Source organism: Temnothorax americanus, unplaced genomic scaffold, assembly GCF_048541705.1.
Source record: "Temnothorax americanus isolate GAGA-0224 unplaced genomic scaffold, ASM4854170v1 Scaffold133, whole genome shotgun sequence".
In the NCBI taxonomy this organism is placed as follows: Eukaryota; Metazoa; Arthropoda; class Insecta; order Hymenoptera; family Formicidae; genus Temnothorax; species Temnothorax americanus.
In genome coordinates this window covers 221,269-245,123 of record NW_027509268.1, presented here as the reverse complement: position 1 = coordinate 245,123, position 23,855 = coordinate 221,269, and the positions used below count along the sequence as shown (strand labels likewise).

Sequence of the window (23,855 nt, the reverse complement as noted above, 5' to 3'; positions counted from 1 at the left end):
ACATGCACGCTTGCAGTAAATTTCGTTCCAATATTTTATGAAGTGAAAGTGACTAATGTTCGCGTAAAATGTCGCATAAGAATTGTCAAGGAAATATTCGGTATAGCATGAATCTTTCGGGATTAGCTTTCTAGAAACTTTAACATTGTTATCGATAATAAAGTCAAACAACAACGCTAGAACAAATGAACGATCCATGCTGTACACAAAGCACTCGAAAACGGGTGACGACCCCGTCGGGTCGCCACGTGAAATCGGTGACGTCGGCTCCATGACGCAGGACTCCGACGGCCAATCACCCTCCCGAAATTCTGGGAAATCTGCAGGGAGGGATTTTCGCCTCGGAGGTGTTTAAAGGACAGTCGCTGCGCCGCGAAACCGATTTCGCTCGCAGATCATAGAAAACCCGCTTTCGTACTCCGCTTTGCACACCGCTTTTCCGCGTTTTGAACACTTTCGCCACATCGCTAGCCGTAGCTTCTGTGCGCGCTCCACGGCTTCCTCGAAAAAGAGGAAAAGAACTGTAAATATTTGTATATATTACACATTATTGAATATATTTGTTTATTTTTCAATTCGGTACTTGTTCCTTGCTTTTGTGGTCGTCTCGTTACTTCGCGCTATCTTGCGCAACCGCGTGCTCTCGAACAATCAGTCTTCGGCCAGTTTTCGCGACGCGAACGTTCATATTCGAGGGTGAAGTTTTTTGTGTCAAGTATTCAATACAGAAGAATATTTTTCACGATAAAGGAGATGGCAATAATTTTGATATGGATGTAGACGAGGATCGCGCGTTAACGGACGACAGTGATTATTTCAGTGATGAAGACGACAATCATGAAGAAGTCATCGATAGAATAGTGCTAAATTTACGTACGAGACATTGCGCAATATATTTTTATTATTCAACGGGTGGTGCACTTGCACTATGTGCTCCGTGCATGGTTGCTCTATCGGACCTTGATTTTGGCATGTACGCTCGCCTAAAACACTATGTTGAGAGACGCGGAATGACACATAGCCGATATTGTTCAAGATGTCGTGAAGCATTGTATATGATATTTCCGTGTAATATGTGCCCGATTTGCACACGATAAGAAAAAAACATTATCGCGGCTCTTAAAAGTTCATACTCGGGGCTAAAGTTTTGTGTCAAATAGGCGTATAAAGAAAACATTTTTTTCAAAAACAGTGAACAAAAATAGAGATAGACAATAATTTCGAGGCAATAATAGATGCAGATTTATCCGACGAGGATCGTCCCTGTTTGCCGGACAGCACTTATAACAGCGATGAAGATAATAACCGTAGAGAAGTTATGAAAAAAATAGTGTTGCGTCCCGAATTTTTAGCATTAGATGGACGTACGAAGTGTTGCGCAATTTATTTTTATTTCAGATACGGTTCAGATAACCTGTGTTATTCGTGTATGATCGCTACCAGACACCGGTGAGCACATACCTGAATGTCGAGAGCATGTAACCGAACCGTACGAGGTAATGAACGTTCAATTTTGCACAGATTGTCATAATACTCCATTGTTCCAAATATATCCATGCAACATGTGCCCGATTTGCATGAAGTAATAAAAAAAAAAAAACATTATTGCGAGTGGGACATTATACATAACGTGCACAACATGGTGTGGATAATTGAAGAGAAATCTGTGGAGCCTCCAAAATCTGACGATGATTTAATAATGGAATGTATTACAACAGATATCACCGATGGTTTGCGTGAAGAAGATCAAGAAGTGAAATTGACGGAGATGCGACGAATATCGCCGTTGCAGTTTCTTCGCGATCGCGAACTCGGTATACGCGGAACCGGTCAACGCTTCGCTAGACAAAGAGTCGTTATCAATACCAATTCTTCTTATGACTGGGATTCTAACGTGAGACGAAAAGTGTATCGACGGCTGCAGGACGAGTGCGTTAGCGAGGAAGAATCACGTGCAGCTCGCCGTGCTGACGTTGTGCCGTATCATATTAAACCTATTGTTGACTATCGCTATTGGGCGTCTAAATTTTGTGAACAGTTCTATGATTGTGAAACAACATACATTAAGATTCATACAGGTATTGGAAAATACGTCGAATTGGTGGTGATGAACAATTCGATACGTATGTATATGTACCCTCCCAAGCAGCATTTTTCGGTTAACTTTCCGACTAAGGACTACTTTTCTACTAATCACAACGTTGTAAGCGGTTCAAGAAGGTTATAAAATGTAACTTATAATTACTAACGTTTTTTGGACGTTGTCTAAACGTTAAAATTACGACGTGCTTTTTTTTTCACTTTCCCAACGTCAAATTCGAAACAGTTTAAGTCCTATTACCCGACGTTAAGATATTTAACGTTCGCCTGACGTTATACTCTGCACTACACTTTTCGAGCGACTTCAATACGTAATTCCCAACGTAAACCAACGTTTTGTTATCAAACGTTGTAAAACGCTAACGTTGTAAAACGTCGCCTGTGGTCATTTCTGACTGACGTTAAGAAATCGCGAGAAATGGTAAAAAATTCTGCCTAAATGAATGTAGAGCAGATTACTGCTGCATAAAGCGGGCATCGTCGACGGCAATTCGCGGCGTCGTGCGTGAGCTACGAGGACTATGCGACGAATGTTGACGATTCACGGCCGAACCGGTCTATCTAATCTCACGCGGTTATCGTCGCGTCGTCGGGAAACAACGCGCGCGCGCCGCGCGATTCACAGCTCGAGAGCGCGTTCGCTCGGCTGCACGGCTGCCATAACCATGCTCCAGATCACCATATAGATAGTATTGCATAGGTCGGATTTGGTTAAAATATACGACTCATTCGCAAATCTAGTATAGAATTTTTAACTAATTGATACTTTATCGACATGTTAAGTCAGTTTGGCGACCTTGTTAAGACTTTTAGTCAATATAGGTACAATTTTGCCTACAGTGGTATACTACTTAGTTTGGAAAAGTCTGAAAAAGTTAATTATTTTATACGAGAAGACAAATTTTAGTAGAATTTATCGCACCTTTTACTACGTAAAGTTTGATATAGTGTGGAACGCTGACTTCGCCATTTTCATTCCTCAAAGAGGAAGGCAAATAATCCGCCATTTTCCAGTATATTTAGATTTATATTTTTTAACGCACTTTATTAACAATTTAAAGCATTTATATAATATCTGTTGTTAAGGTTTTGACAACATATTTATCTTAAAAGTAATTTTGATGAAAAAAAATTAAAATCTACACTTTGGAAAATTTTAGTTATTTATTAGAATATTTAGTAAATTGGAATATTTTAGAAAGGATTCGTCTAATTTCGACTTATCATTTCCACATTTATTAATAAAGTGAGTTTTGTTATACAATTTCAGTGCTGGGTTCGTGTATTTATGGCAAAATTACAATAGTATCAAAGACTGCGCAAACTATATTTTTCCTATAAATCCATTTTATTTGTGCCAAATTGATAATTACGTATTATGATACATTTATTACACCAATGCCGTCATATGGTTTGAATGGAAGCACGAAAACTACACCTAAAATGTACGTTGTGAAAAAATAACCTCAGGTCTAGCAGAGTGTACAAAATCAAAGTTTACATACCAACGTTAAAACTGGTGGAAAAAATGTAACCTCAATTTAACTTATATAAGTCGGATTCCAACGTTGGTACAACCTAAATTTGATTCCCCAAATTAGTGCAAAAGAGGGTTGAAACGACGTAGCGAAAACGTTGGATACCAACGTTAAGTGTGTTTATCTTAACGTCGGGCGGACGTCAAAATGCTGCTTGGGCTGGCCGTCTCAATAATCCTAATCATCTATTGATGCTTCAAAGAACCTATGAACGTGACCTTGATGATATTAATAATTGGGAAGATAATCATGGTTTAATGTCCCCTACTTCAGTCCTGTTTATTTTATGTCTGCGCACTATGAAATTCTACTATGAAACTATGAAATTTTGACGCGAAAAGGCGTATTTCCGTACGAATATGTGGATTGTGTGGACAAGCTGGAGGACACGTGTTTACCATCGCGCGAATCGTTTTACAGTTCCTTGACCGGTGACACCGTGTCCGAGAGCGATTACGAGCACGCCGCGATCGTCTGGCGACGGTTCTTCGTTCGAACCTTGGGCGAATACAGCGATCTGTATCTAAAGACCGATGTCTTGTTATTGGCTGACGTTTTTGAAAATTTCCGCGACAGTTGTATAGCGAGTTACGGACTCGATCCCGCGTACTACTATACTTTGCCAGGTTTTACATGGGACGACATGTTGAAGCATACTCGCATAAATTTCGAACTGCTCACCGACATTGACATGGTTATGTTCATTGAACGCGGTATACGCGGTGGTCTGAGTCAATGTTCCGGCAGATACGCGCGGGCCAACAACAAGTACATGCAGTCATACGATTCATTCAAACTGTCGTCGTACTTGATGTACTTCGATGTAAACAACTTGTACGGCTGGGCGATGTGTGAGCCACTGCCCTACGCGGAGTTTCGATAGGTCGAAGACGTTTCGAATTTCGAGTTTAGCGCGATCGCTTCGCATTCGCTCACGGGTTATATTCTTGAGGTCAATCTAGAGTATCCACAGAATATACTCGACGCGCACGTTGACCTACCGTTCTGTCCGACGCGCGATAAACCGCCCGGCAAACAGCAGGACAAACTTCTCGCCACGCTGTACGATAAGAAGCGTTACGTCATCCATTATCGCAATCTACAGCAGTGCACGCGACACGGCATTCGCGTCTCAAAGATACATCGCGTATTGCAATTTGCTCAATCTACGTGGCTCCGCACTTACATCGAATTCAATACAAAGTTTAGAACACTGGCCCAGAACGATTTTGAGAAAAATTTATATAAATTGATGAATAACGCGGTTTTTGGGAAAACAATGGAGAACGTTCGAAACCACGTCGATGTAAAATTAGTGACAAAGGTGGGAGGATAGATACGGCGCAAAGGCACTGATCTTGAAACCAAATTTTCACAGCAGGAGCGTTTTTTCAGAAAATCTGATAGCCGTCGAACTGCGAACACTCGAAGTTAAATTTGACAAACCTATTTACGTCGGCATGTGCATTCTCGACGTATCGAAAGTCTGTTTGTATGAATTTCATCACGAGTACATGTCTCCCCTGTATGGCGACATGTGTAGAATTATGTATACCGATACGGACAGTCTGATATATTACATCGAGTGCGAGGATGTGTACGAGAACGTGAAACGCGATATCGCTAGATTCGACACGAGCGATTACGCGATCGACAACGCGTACGGTATAACGCTCGAGAACAAAAAAGTGCCGGGCTTGATGAAGGACGAGAATAACGGTGCGATCATGACCGAATTCGTCGGACTCAGGGCGAAAATGTACGCGTTGAGGGTGGATGGTAAGAAAGACTGTAAAAAACGAAAGGTGTCAAGAGCAACGTCGTAGCGCGTACTATAACGTTCGACGATTACACGTGATATCTGCAAGACAAAATTGAAATGACGCGACAGCAATCCTGTATACGATCAAAGTTGCACGAGGTGTACACCGTGTCCGAAACAAAAATCGCTCTGAGTCCGTACGACGATAAGCGATACGTTATACCCAATTCGACCGATATGTTACCGTGGGGACATTACCGAACATCTTTGTAACGTATGTATGTATGCATGTATGTATATGCATGTATGTAATAGTATAACGTATGCAGTAGTATATGTATGTAACGTAATATATAATGTAGTAGTAGTAGTAGTATAACGTATGTATGTCGTATAACGTATGAATGTACGAATGTATGAATGTAGTATAACGTAACGTATTGTGAGTATTATATAACAGTATTGGAAAGAATATTAATAAAGATATTACACATGTGTATTTCATATTTTTTTTACGTACGTTATATGTATTTTATATTTCAAACATTTTACATGTATTACATATTAGATATTGCATATTTTTATGTTAAGAATAAAAATACAGTTTACACGAATTAAATAACATTGTCCTTGTGTATCCATGAATTGTGCGATCCATCGAATCCCAGCCAATTAACGTAAACCTCATCACCCCTCTTGTTTGGCGCACCGTTGTGTATCATAGTGTAAATAGTAGTTAATTATAGGATTGATTTCGTGTTGTCGTTTCACATTGTTAATTGTACGGTTCTTGTATTGATTAGTTATACCGGGTTAAATTATCGCGCCTATTAGCGAAACGTCGGTGGATCGCGATTAATACACTTGTCGATATTTGCGCGACTCACCCGACTCGTGCTGCCCGCCCACGGGTGGCATCCCCAATTATGAGAAGAATTCGGTACTCGCTCGCGCCGTACTTCGCAGGTGCGCGAGCCGGAGAACGGGAAGAGAGGCACTCATCAGTCGAACGTCGTGAAGCTCACACGTTACCGTTTTGCCTGTGCAAACTTGGAGTGCTCGGTCGCCCATCGCAGACCACGAAGGCCTAATCGCTTGATATCCTGCCTATCTGTGACTGCTTGCTATCCTGCCTATCTGTGTCTGCTTCTATACCTGCCTGTCCGTGCCCGCTTGCTATACCGGACTGTTGCATGCTTTCGCCTTGCACGCCAGAGATCTCGCCAACGGGAGGACGACGTCGACACCCAGGAGGCGCCGGGCAACGACACGGTGAGTCGCCTCGCATTTTTTTGAAATTTGCTTGCTTGCTTCGTTTTATTCACTTTCGCGAGGGCACGGGCCCTCTGGTCCTTCGAGAAAATTTGTTGACCAATCGCAAATCCGGGGAGCGCCTCATACCCCCCCGTGCATTGGTCCTTCAAGCCGGATTCGCGCGCTAAAGCAATAACGCCGACCTTTCGCTCGTGAATAGCTGAGTAGTTTTGATCGCGATTGCATTACAATTAATCAGTCGCGTATTCTACACCCGCCGCGATATCTCTCGGCCGCAACATTGCTTTGCGGCGAGAATACGCGCGGGAAACTTGTCGTTTGATCGCTTTGTGGTTAATTGCTTTTGTCGTTCGTTATTGAATATTGTCGTTAACCGAAATATTCAACATTGGAATATTCTCGGTTAAGCCATACGTTTTCATCTCGCTGTCGGCGGCCCGGGCGCTCGGTTACGTGCCGGCCGCGTGCACATCGTGTTCTTCTGTATAGACGCGCGCGTGATAATAACACGCGATACTTGTTCGTTGCTACCGGGTGTGTTTTCGATACAATTCGAAAATACACGCGTACATACACCCTTTCTCGATCGTTGGAACGCTTGCGAATATTTGCCATCGATCGACAACACTGTTTGGCGGCACTGGTCCCTGGGATAAAATATATCAGCACTCATATGACATTTCAATTAGTCATTGGAGATTGTGATTGTAAATGAGCCAAATAAATTAATGCTTGTGGCGTGGATTGCTCATGTGGTATATCGCTCATGTCGTATGCTCATGTCGTATATTCCGCTTGTGTAGTAAAACCGCGCGCAACGCGTATTACTGAGGCTCGATCAGATAAGTACCTGAGTGCAATTTCTTCGTCGTAACCGGGTACCTGTGCCAATTTAATTGATAATTTTGATTTTGATGATTATTGATTACTGATTGTTGATTTATTATTGGTCTAACTATTATATTATTTTGTATCCTTTGCAACCATCTTCCTCGTTAATTATCCTACTTGATCCCCCTCTACCGCCAGTGCTCGCACCCTATTATTTTGCATCAACCTACCGTCGTTTTGAAATTGTACGAATTGTTATTATAGCCTCTCGAAAATATCCGTCGTGCCTTCGAACAGAAATTCGAGCCGAGCCGACTCGTCATCATAACAAGGAGATAGTTGTTTTGTTTTGCGAACATTTCGGAACTTGAAGACCGTTAGCTTCCGGCATTGTTGATATTCTCACATCGAAGTGAGCTGCTATCGTCATCTTGGTTGACCTAGTGATTGTATTCCGGGCATCATGAGTCGAGGGAATGTAACCAAACGCGAGTTATGCGTGAAACGTATGCGGGAGATTCATGAGCTGTCGATGCTCGCCGCGGACAATGTAAGTCAGAAACCGAACTTTCTCGTGCGATATCCCATCGTGACCAAATTGGTCGAGGGCTTTGAGGCAGCCCACCTCAAGATAATACAAAACGCCTCAGATGAAAAGTTCGAAACGGAGGATTCGATTCGCCGGGACTTTGACGAGATGCGCTTCGCGGTAATCGGGCGTTACGAGAGATTTGTGGGCGCCAACCGAGTAGCCGCTCCGGCCCCGCAGGCCCCGGCCCAGACGTCATCGGTCGAATTGCCCAAGATCTCACTTCCGCAATTTTTGGGAGATCTCACGCTTTGGCCCTCGTTCATCGCGTTATACAACATCTCTATTCACGAGAACCGGAACGTCCCTACCATAGAGAAGTATCAATATCTGATATCCTGCTTGAAAGGAGAAGCGCTGAACGTCGTCAAGAACATCCCTCTCTTTGCCGATAACTACGCGATAGCTTATGACGCCTTGATTTCGCGATATCAAAACAAACGAGACTTGGCGGATTATCACGTGGACTTGATGCTGAAAGCTCAGCCGTTGAAGTCGGAGTCGGCCGTACCCCTGCGCACGCTGTTGAGCATCTTCACCGAGGACACGCGAGCATTGAATCTATTAGGATTTCCTACAGACGCTTGGGATTATCTCCTTCTCAAATTCTTGCTGGAGAAGCTTCCTCGTTCGCTCCGCGAGAAGTTCGAATCTGAACACCGGGCGGAGGAAATACCGAAATTCACGCAACTCACAAAGTTCCTCTCTGATCACTGCCGGGTTCTCGCGTCGGTATCGGGCTCACAAAATACGTCGCAAAAGTCTCAGTCGACTTCGTCAAAGAATTCCGCGTCGGCTTCGTCGCTCGCAACTCGAACCGCAGAGTGTCCGGTATGTAAAGAACAACACCTCGTTGCAAAATGTTCTCGGTTCTTAAAGTTGGCACCCCGAGAGAGGCATTCGACGGCTAAAGCTTCGAACTTGTGCTATAACTGCCTCCGCGCGGGCCACAGCGTTAATGACTGTCCATCGTCGTGGACGTGTCGGTCGTGTAAGGCCAAACATCACACGCTCCTGCATTTTGAGCAGAACTCGGGCTCGGCGAATGCACCCACAGACGCCGAACCACCCTCCGAATCGGGGACAACGTCATCGCAGGGAAGCGAACCCCTCGTTAGCATGACTAGTGTCGCGCGGTCGAACCCGATCGTATTGTTGTCGACGGTACAAGCCGAAGCGCTCGACGCACACGGAAATCCCTTCCTCGTTCGTATTCTGTTAGATAGCGCGAGCCAGCTAAACTTTATCTCCGAAAGTTGCATGCAGAGGGGTGGTTTCGGACGAACCAAGTGCCATACGGTAGTTCTCGCGGTAAATGATACAAAGGCGGCTGCAACTCGAGGCCGCACCTCACTCGTAATACAAGCACAGGGCAGGGAAAGCACGCGCACCCCAGTAGAGGCTACGATTGTTCCGCGCATCTCCGCCCCGTTACCGAGCAGTTAGGTCGAGCGAAGAGCGTGGAAACATTTGAACGGATTGCGGCTAGCTGATCCGCAGTATCACCGACCCGGTCCCATCAACATCCTGATCGGCGCAGAAATCTTCGCGTCGTTACTTCGGGATAGCCGTCGCGTGGGAAAGAAGAGCGAACCAGACGCCTTCAATTCCGTCTTCGGCTGGGTTCTCGTCGGTTCGGTATCGATGCAGGCGCCGGGATCCACACATTCGTTTATGACTCTCGATTCGTTGGACGCATCTCTTAGTCGATTTTGGCAACTAGACGAGATTCCATCGGTCCCACTGTATTCGCAGGAGGATAAACGTTGCGAGGAATTATTCGCTCAGACCACGCGTCGGGACGCGTCCGGTCGTTTTGTTGTATCGTATCCTTTCAAAAGGGATAAACATTGTTTTGTCGGCACGCGTCAAGTAGTCCTAAATAGATTTCGCGCACTTGAGCGTCGCTTTAAATTAGATGCAGAGTTTAAATTGAACTATAACAAATTCATGCAGGATTATTTGAATAACGGTTATATGAAACTGATTGAACGGCCGTTCCCGGTGGACGGACCTGTATTCTATTTGCCCCATCATGGGGTAGTTAAATCGGATAGCACTACCACAAAATTGCGGGTCGTATTTGACGCCTCGGCGAAGGATTTGAACAGCGTTTCGTTGAACGACGTATTGCGATCCGGGCCTAAGTTACAGACGGATATAGTCGTGATATTGTTGAGGTTCCGGGTAGGCCGCGTGGCGCTCACTGCGGACGTCAAACAAATGTTCCTTCGGATCTTGGTCGAGCGCGGTCAATGTGACTACCAGAGAATAGTCTGGCGTTTCTCGGAAAATGATCCGATATTAGACTACTTGATGTTGACTGTCACTTTTGGATTGACGTGTTCTCCGTTCCTGGCAATCGCCTGCTTGTTGAAATTGGCAACGGAAGGCAAAGTGAGCTACCCTCTGGCCGCGGCGGTCTTGGAGGAGAGCGTCTATGTCGACGACGTGGTGGCGAGCGCCGAGTCTGAGGGGGAAGCCCGTGAGCTTCAGCGGCAGCTACAAGCTTTGCTCAAAACCGCGGGTTTCGAGCTCAGGAAATGGGCCAGCAGCCATCCGTCAGTCTTAGCAGATCTCGATCCAGAGCTTTGCAGTCAATCATTGCTATCGTTTGAATCCACGGAAGTTCAGTTTCTCAAGGTTCTCGGACTTCGTTGGTATTCTCAAACGGACAACTTCGGCTTTCAGGTCCACTCGTTGGACAGAGTTTGTACCAAACTTTTCATTCTTTCGGTACTGGCTCGTATGTTCGACTGGTTAGGCTTTCTGACTCCCCTTACGTTTGCAGCTAAAAGACTGATACAGCAACTCTGGGTGCTCAAATTAGAGTGGGACGATAGGCCTCCTTCGGAAATATGTTCTCGATGGGGACGATACAAATCGGAACTCCCCGCGCTAGCTTCCATTCGCATACCTCGTACTATCGCCATGGCCAACGTAATCCGACGGGAGATACACGGATTTTGTGACGCGAGCGAACAGGGCTACGGAGCCGTTGTATATATTAGAATCGTCGCCGAGGACGGGGTACTGATTCAAATGCTTAGCGCCAAGTCAAAGGTGGCCCCGCTTAAGGCCATCACCTTGCCGAGACTCGAGCTTTGCGCAGCCGTTTTACTGTCGGACTTAGCGGAGTATATCGGGAACATTCTCCGGCCTAAGATTACTATCGACGGCACGTACGCGTGGTCTGATTCCGAGGTCGCGCTCGCATGGATACGTTCGGCCCCCCACCGTTGGAAGACGTTCGTGCGTAATCGTGTGGCCCGCATCCAGTCCAACACAAATATCTCTTGCTGGAGGCATGTCGACACCAAGTCTAACCCCGCGGATTGTTGCTCAAGGGGCTTGTTTCCTCAAGAATTAGTGAATCATCAGCTTTGGTGGACTGGCCCTGCGTGGCTCGCCGAATTCGAACCCACTCCAAAAACGATATTGGAAAATGACGATTTTCCGGAGGAAGAAAAATCTCATGCTTTTGTTGTTGTAAATCCTGCTGATGTCGTAAACGCTGCTTCTGTTGTTGATTCGCTTCTCGATCGTTTTTCGTCATTGGATAAACTCGTTAGAATATTTTCTTATTGTCTTCGTTTTGTTAATCGACTCAAGTCGAATTCACCTCACAGAACTCTTGTTGTAGACCAAGTCGAATTCCATTCGACCCTGCTATACCTCGTTAAAGTTGTTCAATCTTGTCGCTTTGCAGAGGATCTCGATAGATTGAAACGCAATCAGAATTGCTCCAAACCTCTGCGACAACTCGCCCCTTTCGTGGACGCGCGCGGAGTCCTCAGGGTGGGCGGTAGACTCACGCACTCCGCAATATCTCATGAGGCCAAGCATCCCGCGTTATTGCCCGGTAAGCACCGGCTCACGGAACTTATAGTAGAGCGCACCCACCGCCTACACTTGCATCCGGGGCGTCGAGCGTTGCATTACCTACTACTGCAGCATTTTTGGATTCTGGGGGCCCATCAGGCCATCAAACGTTGTTTGTCGCGTTGTTACCAATGTTTCCGGGCGAACCCGCGTACTTTACAACCACCCATGGCGGACCTACCGCTCGACCGGGTACGTCAGGCCAAACCCTTCTCAATCGCCGGGGTCGACTACGCGGGCCCCTTCTTCGTATATAATCGTCGTTCTCGCGGGGCAACGCCGTTCAAGGCGTACGTGTGTATTTTCGTTTGCTTTACCACAAAGGCGGTTCATTTGGAACTTGCCTTTTCCTTATCCACAGACTCGTTTTTGTCGGCTCTGAGGCGTTTCATCGCTAGGCGCGGTCGCTGCTCGCGGATCTACAGCGACTGCGGCACCAATTTCGTGGGGGCTCAGCGCGAGCTCGTCAGCTGCATGGAGGCGGCCTCAGGGCAAGAACAAATCCAGTGGTTAACCCTCCTTTAACCCTCCTTCCGCGCCACACTTTGGTGGCCTCTGGGAAGCGGGGGTTAAGGCGACAAAGACCCACTTGAAACGCGTGGTGGGAGCGCAGATCCTCACGGTGGAGGAATTCAGTACCCTCCTAGCACAGGTTGAATCCATCCTGAATTCCCGACCTTTGTGCCCCACCAGCTCGGATCCCCACGACCTCGGGGTGCTCTCCCCGGGGCACTTTATTACATTAGAGCCGCTCGTAGCGGTTCCCTATCCCGACCTAGACCCGGTGCCAATAGGCAGACTCGATCGATGGCAGCTGGTGCAGCACATGCACCAACAGTTCTGGAAACGGTGGCATGAAGAATATCTACACCTTCCAGCAACGACCAAAGTGGTTAAAGCCGGCTGACGCGATATCAAAGGGCACGTTGGTCCTTCTAAAAACCGAAAACGCCCCTCCTCTGGCGTGGAGACGAGGGCGCGTCGAGGAATTACATCCGGGTCGTGACGGGGTCGCCCGGGTCGCTACGGTGAGGACGGCGGATGGCCTCCTTAGTCGCCCTCTGGTGAAGCTGTGCCCTCTGCCGATGGACGGCTCACCGGAGGGACCCGCTCAAACATAGAAAATACGGTGTATTTTGGTGGGCGGTAATGTTTGGCGCGCCGCCATGTATCATAGTGTAAATAATAGTTAATTATAAGATTGATTTCGTGTTGTCGTTTCACATTGTTAATGGTACGGTTTTCGTATTGACTAATTATACCGGTTGAATTATCGCGCCTATTAGCGAAACGTCGGTGGATCGCGATTAGTACACTTGTCGATATTCGCGCGACTCACCCGACTCGTGCTGCCCGCCCACGGGTGGCATCTCCAATTATGAGAAGAATTCGGTACTCGCTCGCGCCGTACTTCGCAGGTGCGCGAGCCGGAGAACGCCGAAGAGAGGCACTCACCAGTCGAACGTCGTGAAGCTCACACGTTACCGTTTTTGCATGTGCAAACTCGGAGTGCTCGGTCGCCTATCGCAGACCACGAAGGCCTAATCGCTTGATATCCTGCCTATCTGTGACTGCTTACTATCCTGCCTATCTGTGCCTGCTTGCTATACCTGCCTGTCCGTGTCCGCTTGCTATACCGGACGGTTGCACGCTTTCGCCTTGCACGCCAGAGATCTCGCCAACGGGAGGACGACGTCGACACCCAGGAGGCGCCGGGCAACGACACGGTGAGTCGCCTCGCATTTTTTATATTCGCTTGCTTGCTTCGCTTTATTCGCTTTCGCGAGGGCACGGGCCCTCTGGTCCTTCGAGAAATTTAGTTGACCAATCGCAAATCCGGGGAGCGCCTAATACCCCCCCGTGCAAAAAGATTTTTATGATTTTTTTTAAATGACAATAAGGCAATTGAAGTTTCTAAATCTTTTACAATATTTAACTGCTTATTTGAAAAGGTAAAAAAAATTTTTATGTTGTAAAATAATTGCAAAATGGCGCCGTGGTGTATCTCTAATCGGAACGCCTCGCCAACATTACGATTACTATCGCAATGACTGGTCATCAGTAGGGTAAAACCAACCTGTTTCACGACGGTCTAATCCCAGTTCACGTTCCCTGTTGGCGGGTGAACAATCCGACGTTTGGCGAATTCTGCTTCGCAATGATAGGAAGAGCCGACATCGAAGGATCAAAAAGCGACGTCGCTATGAACGCTTGGCCGCCACAAGCCAGTTATCCCTGTGGTAACTTTTCTGACACCTCATACTGAAAACTCTTCAAGCCAAAAGGATCGATAGGCCGTGCTTTCGCAGTCTCTATGCGTACTGAACATCGAGATCAAGCCAGCTTTTGCTCTTTTGCCTTCCCCGCGACGCGTCGCGACGTCCGAAAACACGGTACCATCCTTCCCTTCCCCTGCTGCGCCCGAAAACGCCGTACTCCCCCTCCTCTGCGATGTCCAAAAACGCGGTACCCCCTTCCTTTACCCTGTGGCGCCCGGAAACGCGGTACCACCCCTCCCCCGCGACGGCCGAAAACACGGAACTCCCCTGCGGGGTACCCCCCGCCCACGTACCCCCCGCCCCTCACCCCTCCTCAGATTCCTCTACCCCGGGGGTAGAACCGGCCTAGCTTACCTAGTGAAATTATTAAAATTTTGAGAAATAATAAGTATTAATTGACCGAATTTTTTTAATTCAGTGCCAAAATTTTTTTAATTTTTGAAGAGTAAATTTAATTTTTTATTAATAGATAATTTTTTATTAATGGATCGATTTTCTTGAAACCGGTGCCAAAATTTTTTTTGTCCGCGAACTACTTATTTGTTAGAGGACCAAATTTGTATTAAAACCATATAAAATAAAGGTAAAATTTTTCGGGGAGTGCTATAGAGTGTATAGTTTTTCGTTACCAATCTTCTGGAAACCGGATTTTCTAATTTTTTTAATTCTTACGAGAAATAATTGACCGAATCTTAAAGAATTGTATATAAAACGGGTAGAATTTTCCGGGGAGTGCCATAAAATGTATAATTTTTTGTTACCGATTTTTTTGGAAACCGGTATCAGAAATACACATAACCTCGCTTTTTTACTTAAAAAACTAAGGGATAAAATCGGTAATCGGTAAGTGAAATATTGAGGTTCTGTGTACATCGCGAGCGAGTAATTTCAAAATTCCCGAAAAAAACCCGGATAAACCAAGGGATGATGTCGCTGATCGGTAAGTGAAATATCGGAAAAACGGAAATGATTCAATAGTGTGAAACTCGAGTAGAAAAAGGCTGGTTACGATATATTTAATCCATGAAAACATTTATGCGATCCGATTTGAAATTAGAGGCATTTAGTTATGATTTAAATTACGAATATCAATTTCATACGAGAGTAGTAATTGGGCAAATGGATGCAATATGTGATTATTGTCAAGCAAAACAGTTTAATAAGCATTTAGAATGTGTTATTTATGCGGAAAAATTAAATTATCATCTTCAAATCAAAGTGTATAATTCTTTGTTACTGATCTTTTTGGAAGCCGGTAGTAGATTGATTGATTGATTGATTGAGCTTTATTAGCCTTCTCGGCTATTTTTTACATAAAATATCTTTAAATTAATTCCTCTACATGAGGTACAATATATTCTCTTAACCTACGTTCGAAAGGTTCAATTCTTTCAAATTGCTTAATTTTTATCGGCAGGGCGTTATACATGTTCAAACTTTCATAAAATATACTTTTCTGTGCGCTTCTCGTCCTGCGATATTGAATTCTAATATTCTCAGCCTGCCTCGTTTGCCGTCCACTCACATCTCCTACTAATTCTATCCTATTACTTAAATGTTTTGGCATTATGCCTCTTACTATCTTAAAAATAAAAATACATACATTGTACATTAGCCTCTGTCTTACATTCATAAACTTAAGGGTTTGCAGCATCAATTCTACCTTTGTGTATCGCGAGCATTGCAGTATATGACTCTCATGGCACGGTTTTGTGCCACTTGCAGTCGATTTAGTTGCGTCTCACCCATGCCTATTAACATCGTTGCGCAATATTCAAAGTAACGCGCTATGATAGACTTATAGAGAGAGAGAGAGAGAGAGAGAGAGAGAGAGAGGGAGGAAGAGAGAGAGGGGGGAGAGAGAAAGAGACAGAGATAGAGAGAGAGAGGGGGGAGAGACAGAGGGAGAGAGAGAGAGAGAGAGAGAGAGAGAGAGAGGTTTTGTGTGGGGTTATGAGCAATATAAGCTTTCTTATTCGTTTTCTTTTTGTCTTCGCTCCTCTTTCTCTCTCTCTCTCTATCTCTCTCTTCTGATATAGATATCGCCTCTTTCGGTTTCGTTACTCTCTCTCCCTCTTTCTCTCTCTTTGTTCTCTCTACCCCACACTCCCTCTGATTAGACTTTTTGATTGATTGATTGATTTATTATGCCCGAGCAATGGCTAAGGGGCAAAAGTGTATAAATGTAGTTATAAACATAATTATAAGCTTTCAACAAAATATAACGTAACATATTATACTAATTCTAACGAAACTTAAAACTAACAAAATAGTACCGCTTGAACACAATAGAAAGGGAGGAGACCGATCACTCAGACTCTGACAAAAGCAAAAACTCGCGAAGAAGATTTTTAAAAGATGCTATAGATGCTGCCGATGTGACTGTATTAGGAAGTGAATGCCAAAAATAAACAGCGGAAAGATGGAATGAATTTCTGTAAGCCACTGTTCTATGAGCAGGAATATGGAAAGTTTGAACAGATAATTCAGGAAGACGATTAGATCGCTTGAGTGATGGATCAGGAAAGGTGAAAAGCTCAGACAAATAGGTGGGCGAACGCATGTGTAGAATACGATACATCTGGCAACCGAGAAAATAATGCCGTCTATTCTCAACAGAAAGCCATCCCAGTTGTCGTCTATACGGTGTGATATGGTCATCACGCCTAATATCGAAAATATATCGAATACAACAGTTAACTAGTCTTTGCAATTTGATGTTTAATTCTTTGGTCAGGCCATGATATACGAGACAGCAGTAATCAATGTGAGGTAAAATTAATGTTGTAACAAGTTTGATTCTAAGTTGTTTGAAAAGAGAGTTCTTGTTGAACTTCAATTTGTTCAACGCATGATGAACTTTCTGTGAGATAAGCGAGATGTGTCTCGTCCATGATAGATTAGATGTAAAAATAACACCTAAATTTCTTACCTCACAAACGAATGGTAAAGGCGTGCTGTTTACAACAATGGGTGGAAGACGACTGATATCAATACTACTTATGTGCGCTTGACTGCCAAATATAATAACCTTGGATTTTGCAGGGTTAAGCATGAGACCATTAGACGTAGCATAGTCAAAAATAGCAATAGCATCCAACGAAATTAATTCCAATGCACGTAAGATGTTGGAAGGTAAGCACGAATAATAAATTTGAATGTCATCAGCAAAGATCATATGCATCACATAACGTAATATTTTATATATATCATTGATGAAAAGTAAAAACAAGAGAGGACCAAGTACAGAGCCCTGTGGGACTCCTGATGAGGTAAACAGCCATTCCGAAAGATTACCACTGTCATCAATAACCGCTTGAGAACGACCTGTTAAGTACGAAAAAATCCAATTGAGGACAGCATCTGAGAATCCAAGTTCTTTAAGCTTGATGAGCAACAGCAAATGGGGAACTGTATCAAACGCTTTACTAAAGTCGAAGAGTATCATGATGGTGATTAATCCATCATCAATTCCCTGTTTAATATCATTACTCACACGTAGCAGTGCTGACTGTGTGTTATAGCCCACACGATATGCAGATTGTCTGGGATTTAAGATGTCATGATCATGTAAGTAATCAAGAATTTGAGAAGCTACAATCTTTTCACATAATTTAGAAAGTTCAGACGGGTTTGCAATCGGTCTCGTGTCAGACGGTGATAGAGGTGTTCGAATTTTTGAGAGTGGATGAATGTAGGCTTTTTTCCATTCAGACGGAAACACAGAAGTGTCCGGAGATCGATTCATCATGGATGTTATTAAAGGCAAGATGAAAGGCAATGCAAGACGTAAAATGAACAAGGGAATTCCGTCAACACCCGATGCAAACGAGTGAAGAGGTTTTTCGGATAAAACCTTGGATACTGAATTCGACGAGATGGTAGAGAAGACGAATTCAAGGCGATCAGAGGGACCACTGATTGAAGCAATGGCTGAAATAAAGTTAGAGTAAGTACAGATCGGCTGAGCGTTCGTAACAGATACATAGTATGTGTTTAACTTGTCAGGCGAGAAGAATTGCAAAGGAGAAGCAAAAGTGGATTTGGCGAGTCCAAGCCGAGCAAGCTCTTTCCAGAGTTTAGCAGGATTATTGACGCACATAAAGGAATTAAAGTAATATTCGCTCTTAGCTCGCCTGATGTCAGCATTGAGCTTGTTACGGAAAAGTCTGTAAGTGACATAACCTAGGAGGCTATTAGCACGTTTGGCACGCTTATACAACTGATCACGAATACGTAACTTTGCCATCAGTTCCGAGGTAAGCCACTTTACAGGAGGCTTTTTAATTTCAAGGACACGAATAGGGGCAAAGACGTCAAGTGCACCCAATAAGCTGACAGACAGCACTTTGCACAAACTGTCCACGCCGGCATGACAGGGTAACGAGTCCAATTTGGCACGTACAGAGTCAGCAATGGAACGAAGGTAATCACAAAACTTAGAACCATCGATGCCCCTATAATTCCGTCGAGAAATAGTAGATGATAGGCAGAGTTTGGAATTAAGAGCCACAGACAGCACAAGGAGATCATGACCGGCAATGAAAGGACACTGAGATTTAGAGAAGGACTTAATTTTTTCGACATCATCAATCACGAACACATCAAGGCCAAGAATCAGAAGTCGCCGTGTGATAGGTAGGCCCAGAATCAATAATATGCAAAGCCAGAGAGAGAGAGAGAGAGAGAGAAATAATAGATAATTTATTATGCCCAAGCAATGGCTAAAAGGCAAAGATAAGAATACAATCAATAATTATAAAGCCAAGCACAATATAGCAGTACAAGATATTACAAGATAGAAGTACAGTACTGTAATTACAAAGCATAATGCACAGATACACATGATGTGGATAAGAGCGAAATATTAAAAACAGAAGTTTATGTGAGTTTGATAGAAGTACAGTACTGTAATTACAAAGCATGTGCATGCACTCTCTCGTAAAGCGAGCAACCAATGATCCAGTATACAAACAATTGATAGGATGTTAAGTATGACGCGATGAAATATAACCAAATTCAATAATATATACTATAAAATTAAGAACTAATGCAATTTAATATGTATAATAAAAATAGAATGTGATAGGAAGCAAGTAATACTAAGCGAACTGAACAGTGTATATGGAATTAAGAATTAAGGCGCATCACAATCTACAAACTAATAACAAGGTACTAACGCAAGACAAAAAAGCTTAAAAACTTAAAAGTTACTTATAATTACCGCAACTAAGACTAACGCAACTTAAACCTAATCGCAACGCAGCTAAGACTAACGCAACTAAGACTGACGCAACTCACAACCAGCCGAATAGCTCCTCACAGGCAAAACAAAGGACAAGCACGGAAAGAAGCAAAAGGAATAAACCAGTCACTTAGATTCAGACGCATATAAGTAGTCACTAAGAAGACTCTTGAAAGCAGGAAGGGAAGATGCTGATTTTATAGTGCCAGGAAGAGAGTGCCAAAAATATATCGACGAAAGCAGAAAAGAATTTCTGTAGGCAGTAGTTCTATGAGCCGGAATGTGGAAAGTTTGAGCAGCCAATGAAGCTAGTCGGTCAGATCGCTTCAGTGACGGATCAGAAGCAATAAACAGCTCACGGAGATACACAGGCGAACTCATATAAAGAATACAATATATCTGACATCCAAGAAAGTACAGCCGCTTATTCTCAACAGTGAGCCACCTCAGTTGACGTCTGTGAGGAGTAATATGTTCATCAAACTTTAAATTAAAAATGAAGCGAATACAGCAATTGACAAGACGTTGTAATTTGGTGTTTAACTCTTTACTAAAACCATGATAAACAAGACAACAGTAGTCAATATGAGGCACGATGAGAATGACGACTAGCTTAATCCTAAGGTTGGTGGAAAAAGAATTTTTATTAAATTTTAGATTATGCAATGCAAAGTGGACTTTTTGCGAGACTAACGAGATGTGTTTAGTCCAAGAGAGATTGGACGTAAATACCACACCTAAGTTTCTCACCTCACTTACAAATGGTAGAGGAATGTTATTCATGATAATGGGAGATATACAGCCAAGATCGATACCATTGACATAAGCTTGACTACCAAATATAATGACCTTAGACTTGGCTGGGTTGAGCTTGAGCCATTCCTATTAACATACTCAAAAATTGCATTGGCATCTCTCGACATTAGCTTCAAAGCAAGGGGGATATCAGCAGGTGAACACTGACGGTAAATTTGAACATCATCTGCAAAAATCATATGAAACACATAAGAAAGTATATAACATATATCATTAATAAACAGAGAAAACAACAATGGGCCAAGCACGGAGCCTTGAGGAACACCACAAGAAGTGAAAATCCAATCAGAAAGATTGCCAGTATCGTCAATAACAGCTTGAGAGCGTCCGGTCAAATAGGAGAAAATCCAGTTTAGAACTGCATCTGAGAAACCAATCTTCTTGAGTTTAATAAGCAGCTGCAAATGAGGGACAGTATCGAACGCTTTGCTGAAGTCAAACAGTATCATAATGGTCAAAAGTCCAACGTCAATTCCCTGCCTAATGTCGTTGCAAACACGCAGAAGCGCAGACTGCGTGCTATAACCCACACAATACAATACACAATAGAGAGAGATTGATTGATTGATTGATAAGTATATTTATGCCCAAGCATATAGCTACAGGGCAAAGATAGCAAAATATAGTAATATACAAGATAAAGATACAGTGACACGCAACTTAACTTAAACGCAACTTAATACTAGAATAGCACAACTAAATCGAACGCAGGTAATACTAGGTGAAGAGAATACTACGAGTACTCTATACACACTACACGCTAAAATATCTAAAAAACTTAGTCTGAGAATTCGGATGACAGCAGGTAGGATCGGAGAAGATTCTTAAAAGCTGCAATAGTAGTAGCTAATGTAATATTGTCCGGGAGAGAGTGCCAAAAATAGATGGCTGCTATCTAAAAGGAATTTCTATATATTTCCGTTCGGAAAGCTGGGATATGGAAAGTTTGCGAAGAAGAATTTGCAATTTGAGTCGATCTTCTGAGCGAAGGGCTAAGTGGGGTAAAAAGTTCACTCAGATATGCTGGCGAGCCCATGTAGATGATACGATACATCAGACAGCCAAGAAAATACAATCTTCTATTTTCTACGGACAGCCACCCTAGGCGTCGTCGATATTGCGTTATATGCTCGTCTTTCCGCAAATCAAAGATAAATCTGATACAGCAGTTTACAAGTCTCTGTAACTTCAGATTAAGTTCCTTGCTCAAGCCATGATAGACAAGGCAGCAGTAGTCCAAGTGGGGTAGTACCAGAAATGTTACCAGCTTGATTCTAAGTTTGGTGGAAAGAGAACTCTTGCTGAATTTCAATTTATACAACGCATGATGAACTCTCTGGGATTTAGAGAGGGAGGGAGAGAGAGAGGGGAAGAGAAAGAGGGAGAAAGAAAGGGAGAGATGGATTGATTGATTTTTATTATGCCATAGTCGAAGGACTTTAGGCAAATCAAATCATGAATTAACAAATAAATTTACAAACAAAATATAAACAAAAATATAAAGTACTATGTAGCTGCTGTCAACATGCATTCAGCAGTAAATAAAAATAGAAATAAGGCGAGCAGGTAACACACCCCTGGCGCAAAACGCGGCGTAAGCATAAGAGCGTAAGCATAAAAGCATAGAGGAAAATAAATAATAAGAAAATACAGAGAAAAGATTAACGGATACAGCTCACGTCTCCGCAAAAGATGCTACATATATGGCAAAGATCAATACCGATTACTAGTAAAAATTAATAGAAAACGGGTAATACACCCCCGGCGAAGGACGAACCAGGCATAGAAATGAACAAAATACAAGATTAAAGCAAGCTACTCGTCCTTCTCAAAGGATGCCACAAAGAAGAAATGGATATAAACCAATTAATAAATTCGCAAACAGGAAACAAATCGCAAGAATTATAGTATAAGAACTTAAGACTGAACTTTTTTAAAGTCAACAACTAAATATATACAGTGCTCTCTCAATCCGCCCGCAATAATTAATATCCAGCAATTCGTGTCAAGTCGTCCGAGATAAGTGAGTGAAGCCAAGTTTTGGAACGGCAGGTCATCGAAGCTCCGCTAGATCAGCCTCGGTGGCTATCGAGATTGGAGGCAGACCTTGATCCTTGCGGACGAAAATCCGTCCGTCCCTGCACCACACGTGCTTAAACGACAACTGTCTTGCCCTGACTCTCGTTTGACGCAACAACTTGTAAGTAAGGGACGGAAGCAATTCGTTGACATAAATGTTGCCGAGGGTACTCGTCGAAAAAACATCGTTTGTCATAAGTCGGGGCTTGCCGCGCTTTACTTTTAGAATGTGGTCACAAATCTCACATGATTTAAGTGATACTATTATTGATCTCATGCGACCAGATGTGTTGGCCTGATCGATGGGTGAAACAGATCCTGACGCAGCATTACGCGCCACTGACGCATCGTCACGGATCTCCAGAACGTCAGAAACCAAATGAGGCACTCCGAGCACGCAAAAAACACTTCCAGCTAGTTCCCCAAATGTTTTAACGAGAGAACAAGGAATGCCAGAAATAATGATGTCCGACGTTCTGGGGACCCACGACGCAGCAGACGACTCACCGTCAACACTCAGAGAGCCCAGGAGCCTCGAGCTCCGAGCCTCCAACGCGGCGATTCTCTCACCATGACTCGCGATAACTTTCAAGACGTGAGGTATTTGATTAAGTTACGGTATTTGATTACGCGCGAAATCGGCGTTTACAGCCTCCTGACGACTAATAAAAGCCGTAAACTTTTTATCCGACTTTTCAAGTACAGCAGTGAACTTCTTATCCAATTTATCTAATCTGGTAGCAAATTTTTTGTCAGATTCCTCGATCTTAGACAGAATCGACAGTAGCAGTGCATCAGTAGACTGCGATTGTGCACCAGAAGAAGAAGCCATATCCGTGAAATCAAATGATTGCACACTCTTTTCGATTTGCGGCGTAAGCGAAATGTCTAATGACGTTGCAAGAGCTCTACAGCAGTGGTCCGCGTATTTGGTCACGGAATACGGCTTGATACAACCAGAATGAAAGAGTTTTTTGCACTCGCACTCGACTGTAGTAGTCGCAATCAACTTTTTACACTTAATGCACGCGCGCTGCATAAGTAACCCGTTGAGCTAGTCAGGGAGTAGAACCAAAGAAACGCAGTACAGTAGTTCAGTAGGTAACAGATGGTAGTACATCAAGTGTGCAGGCAGATGTATCCACATGCGAGAGTTGGATGGTAACACATGCGTAAATCTAGGCACAAGAGATGGTAGTGAAGAAAAGAGAAAAGTAGGAGCATGCGCAGCAAGAGTTCACGTCAATTCCAAGATGAGGCGAAAGTGAGGTTAGAATCGGAAGTGATATTTTACGCCAAGATATCCGGCACAGCAGTTGCAAGGAAAGAAAGATAAAATATCAATCTTAACAAGCAACAAAAAACCTGCTTAATCCTGCAACAAAACAGCCCAAAGGCAGCTTACGGCAGAAATAGAGTTCGCCGAATACCAGAGCGAGAAAACAGCAACATGCGATAC

At 43.7% G+C, this 23,855-nt stretch overlaps 1 long non-coding RNA gene across 2 annotated transcripts; it reads left to right on the top strand.

Annotated features, from left to right (window-relative positions):
• The first annotated feature begins 16,520 nt into the window (after positions 1-16,520).
• Positions 16,521-18,122, top strand: LOC143894251 (uncharacterized). Of its 2 annotated transcripts, XR_013256033.1 has the most exons (4): positions 16,521-16,805; positions 16,876-17,028; positions 17,302-17,391; positions 17,480-18,122. It is a non-coding gene; the product is annotated as an uncharacterized LOC143894251 (long non-coding RNA). The 2 variants fall into 2 exon arrangements; XR_013256032.1 differs by having other exon boundaries at positions 16,521-17,028.
• The last annotated feature ends 5,733 nt before the right edge of the window (positions 18,123-23,855 follow it).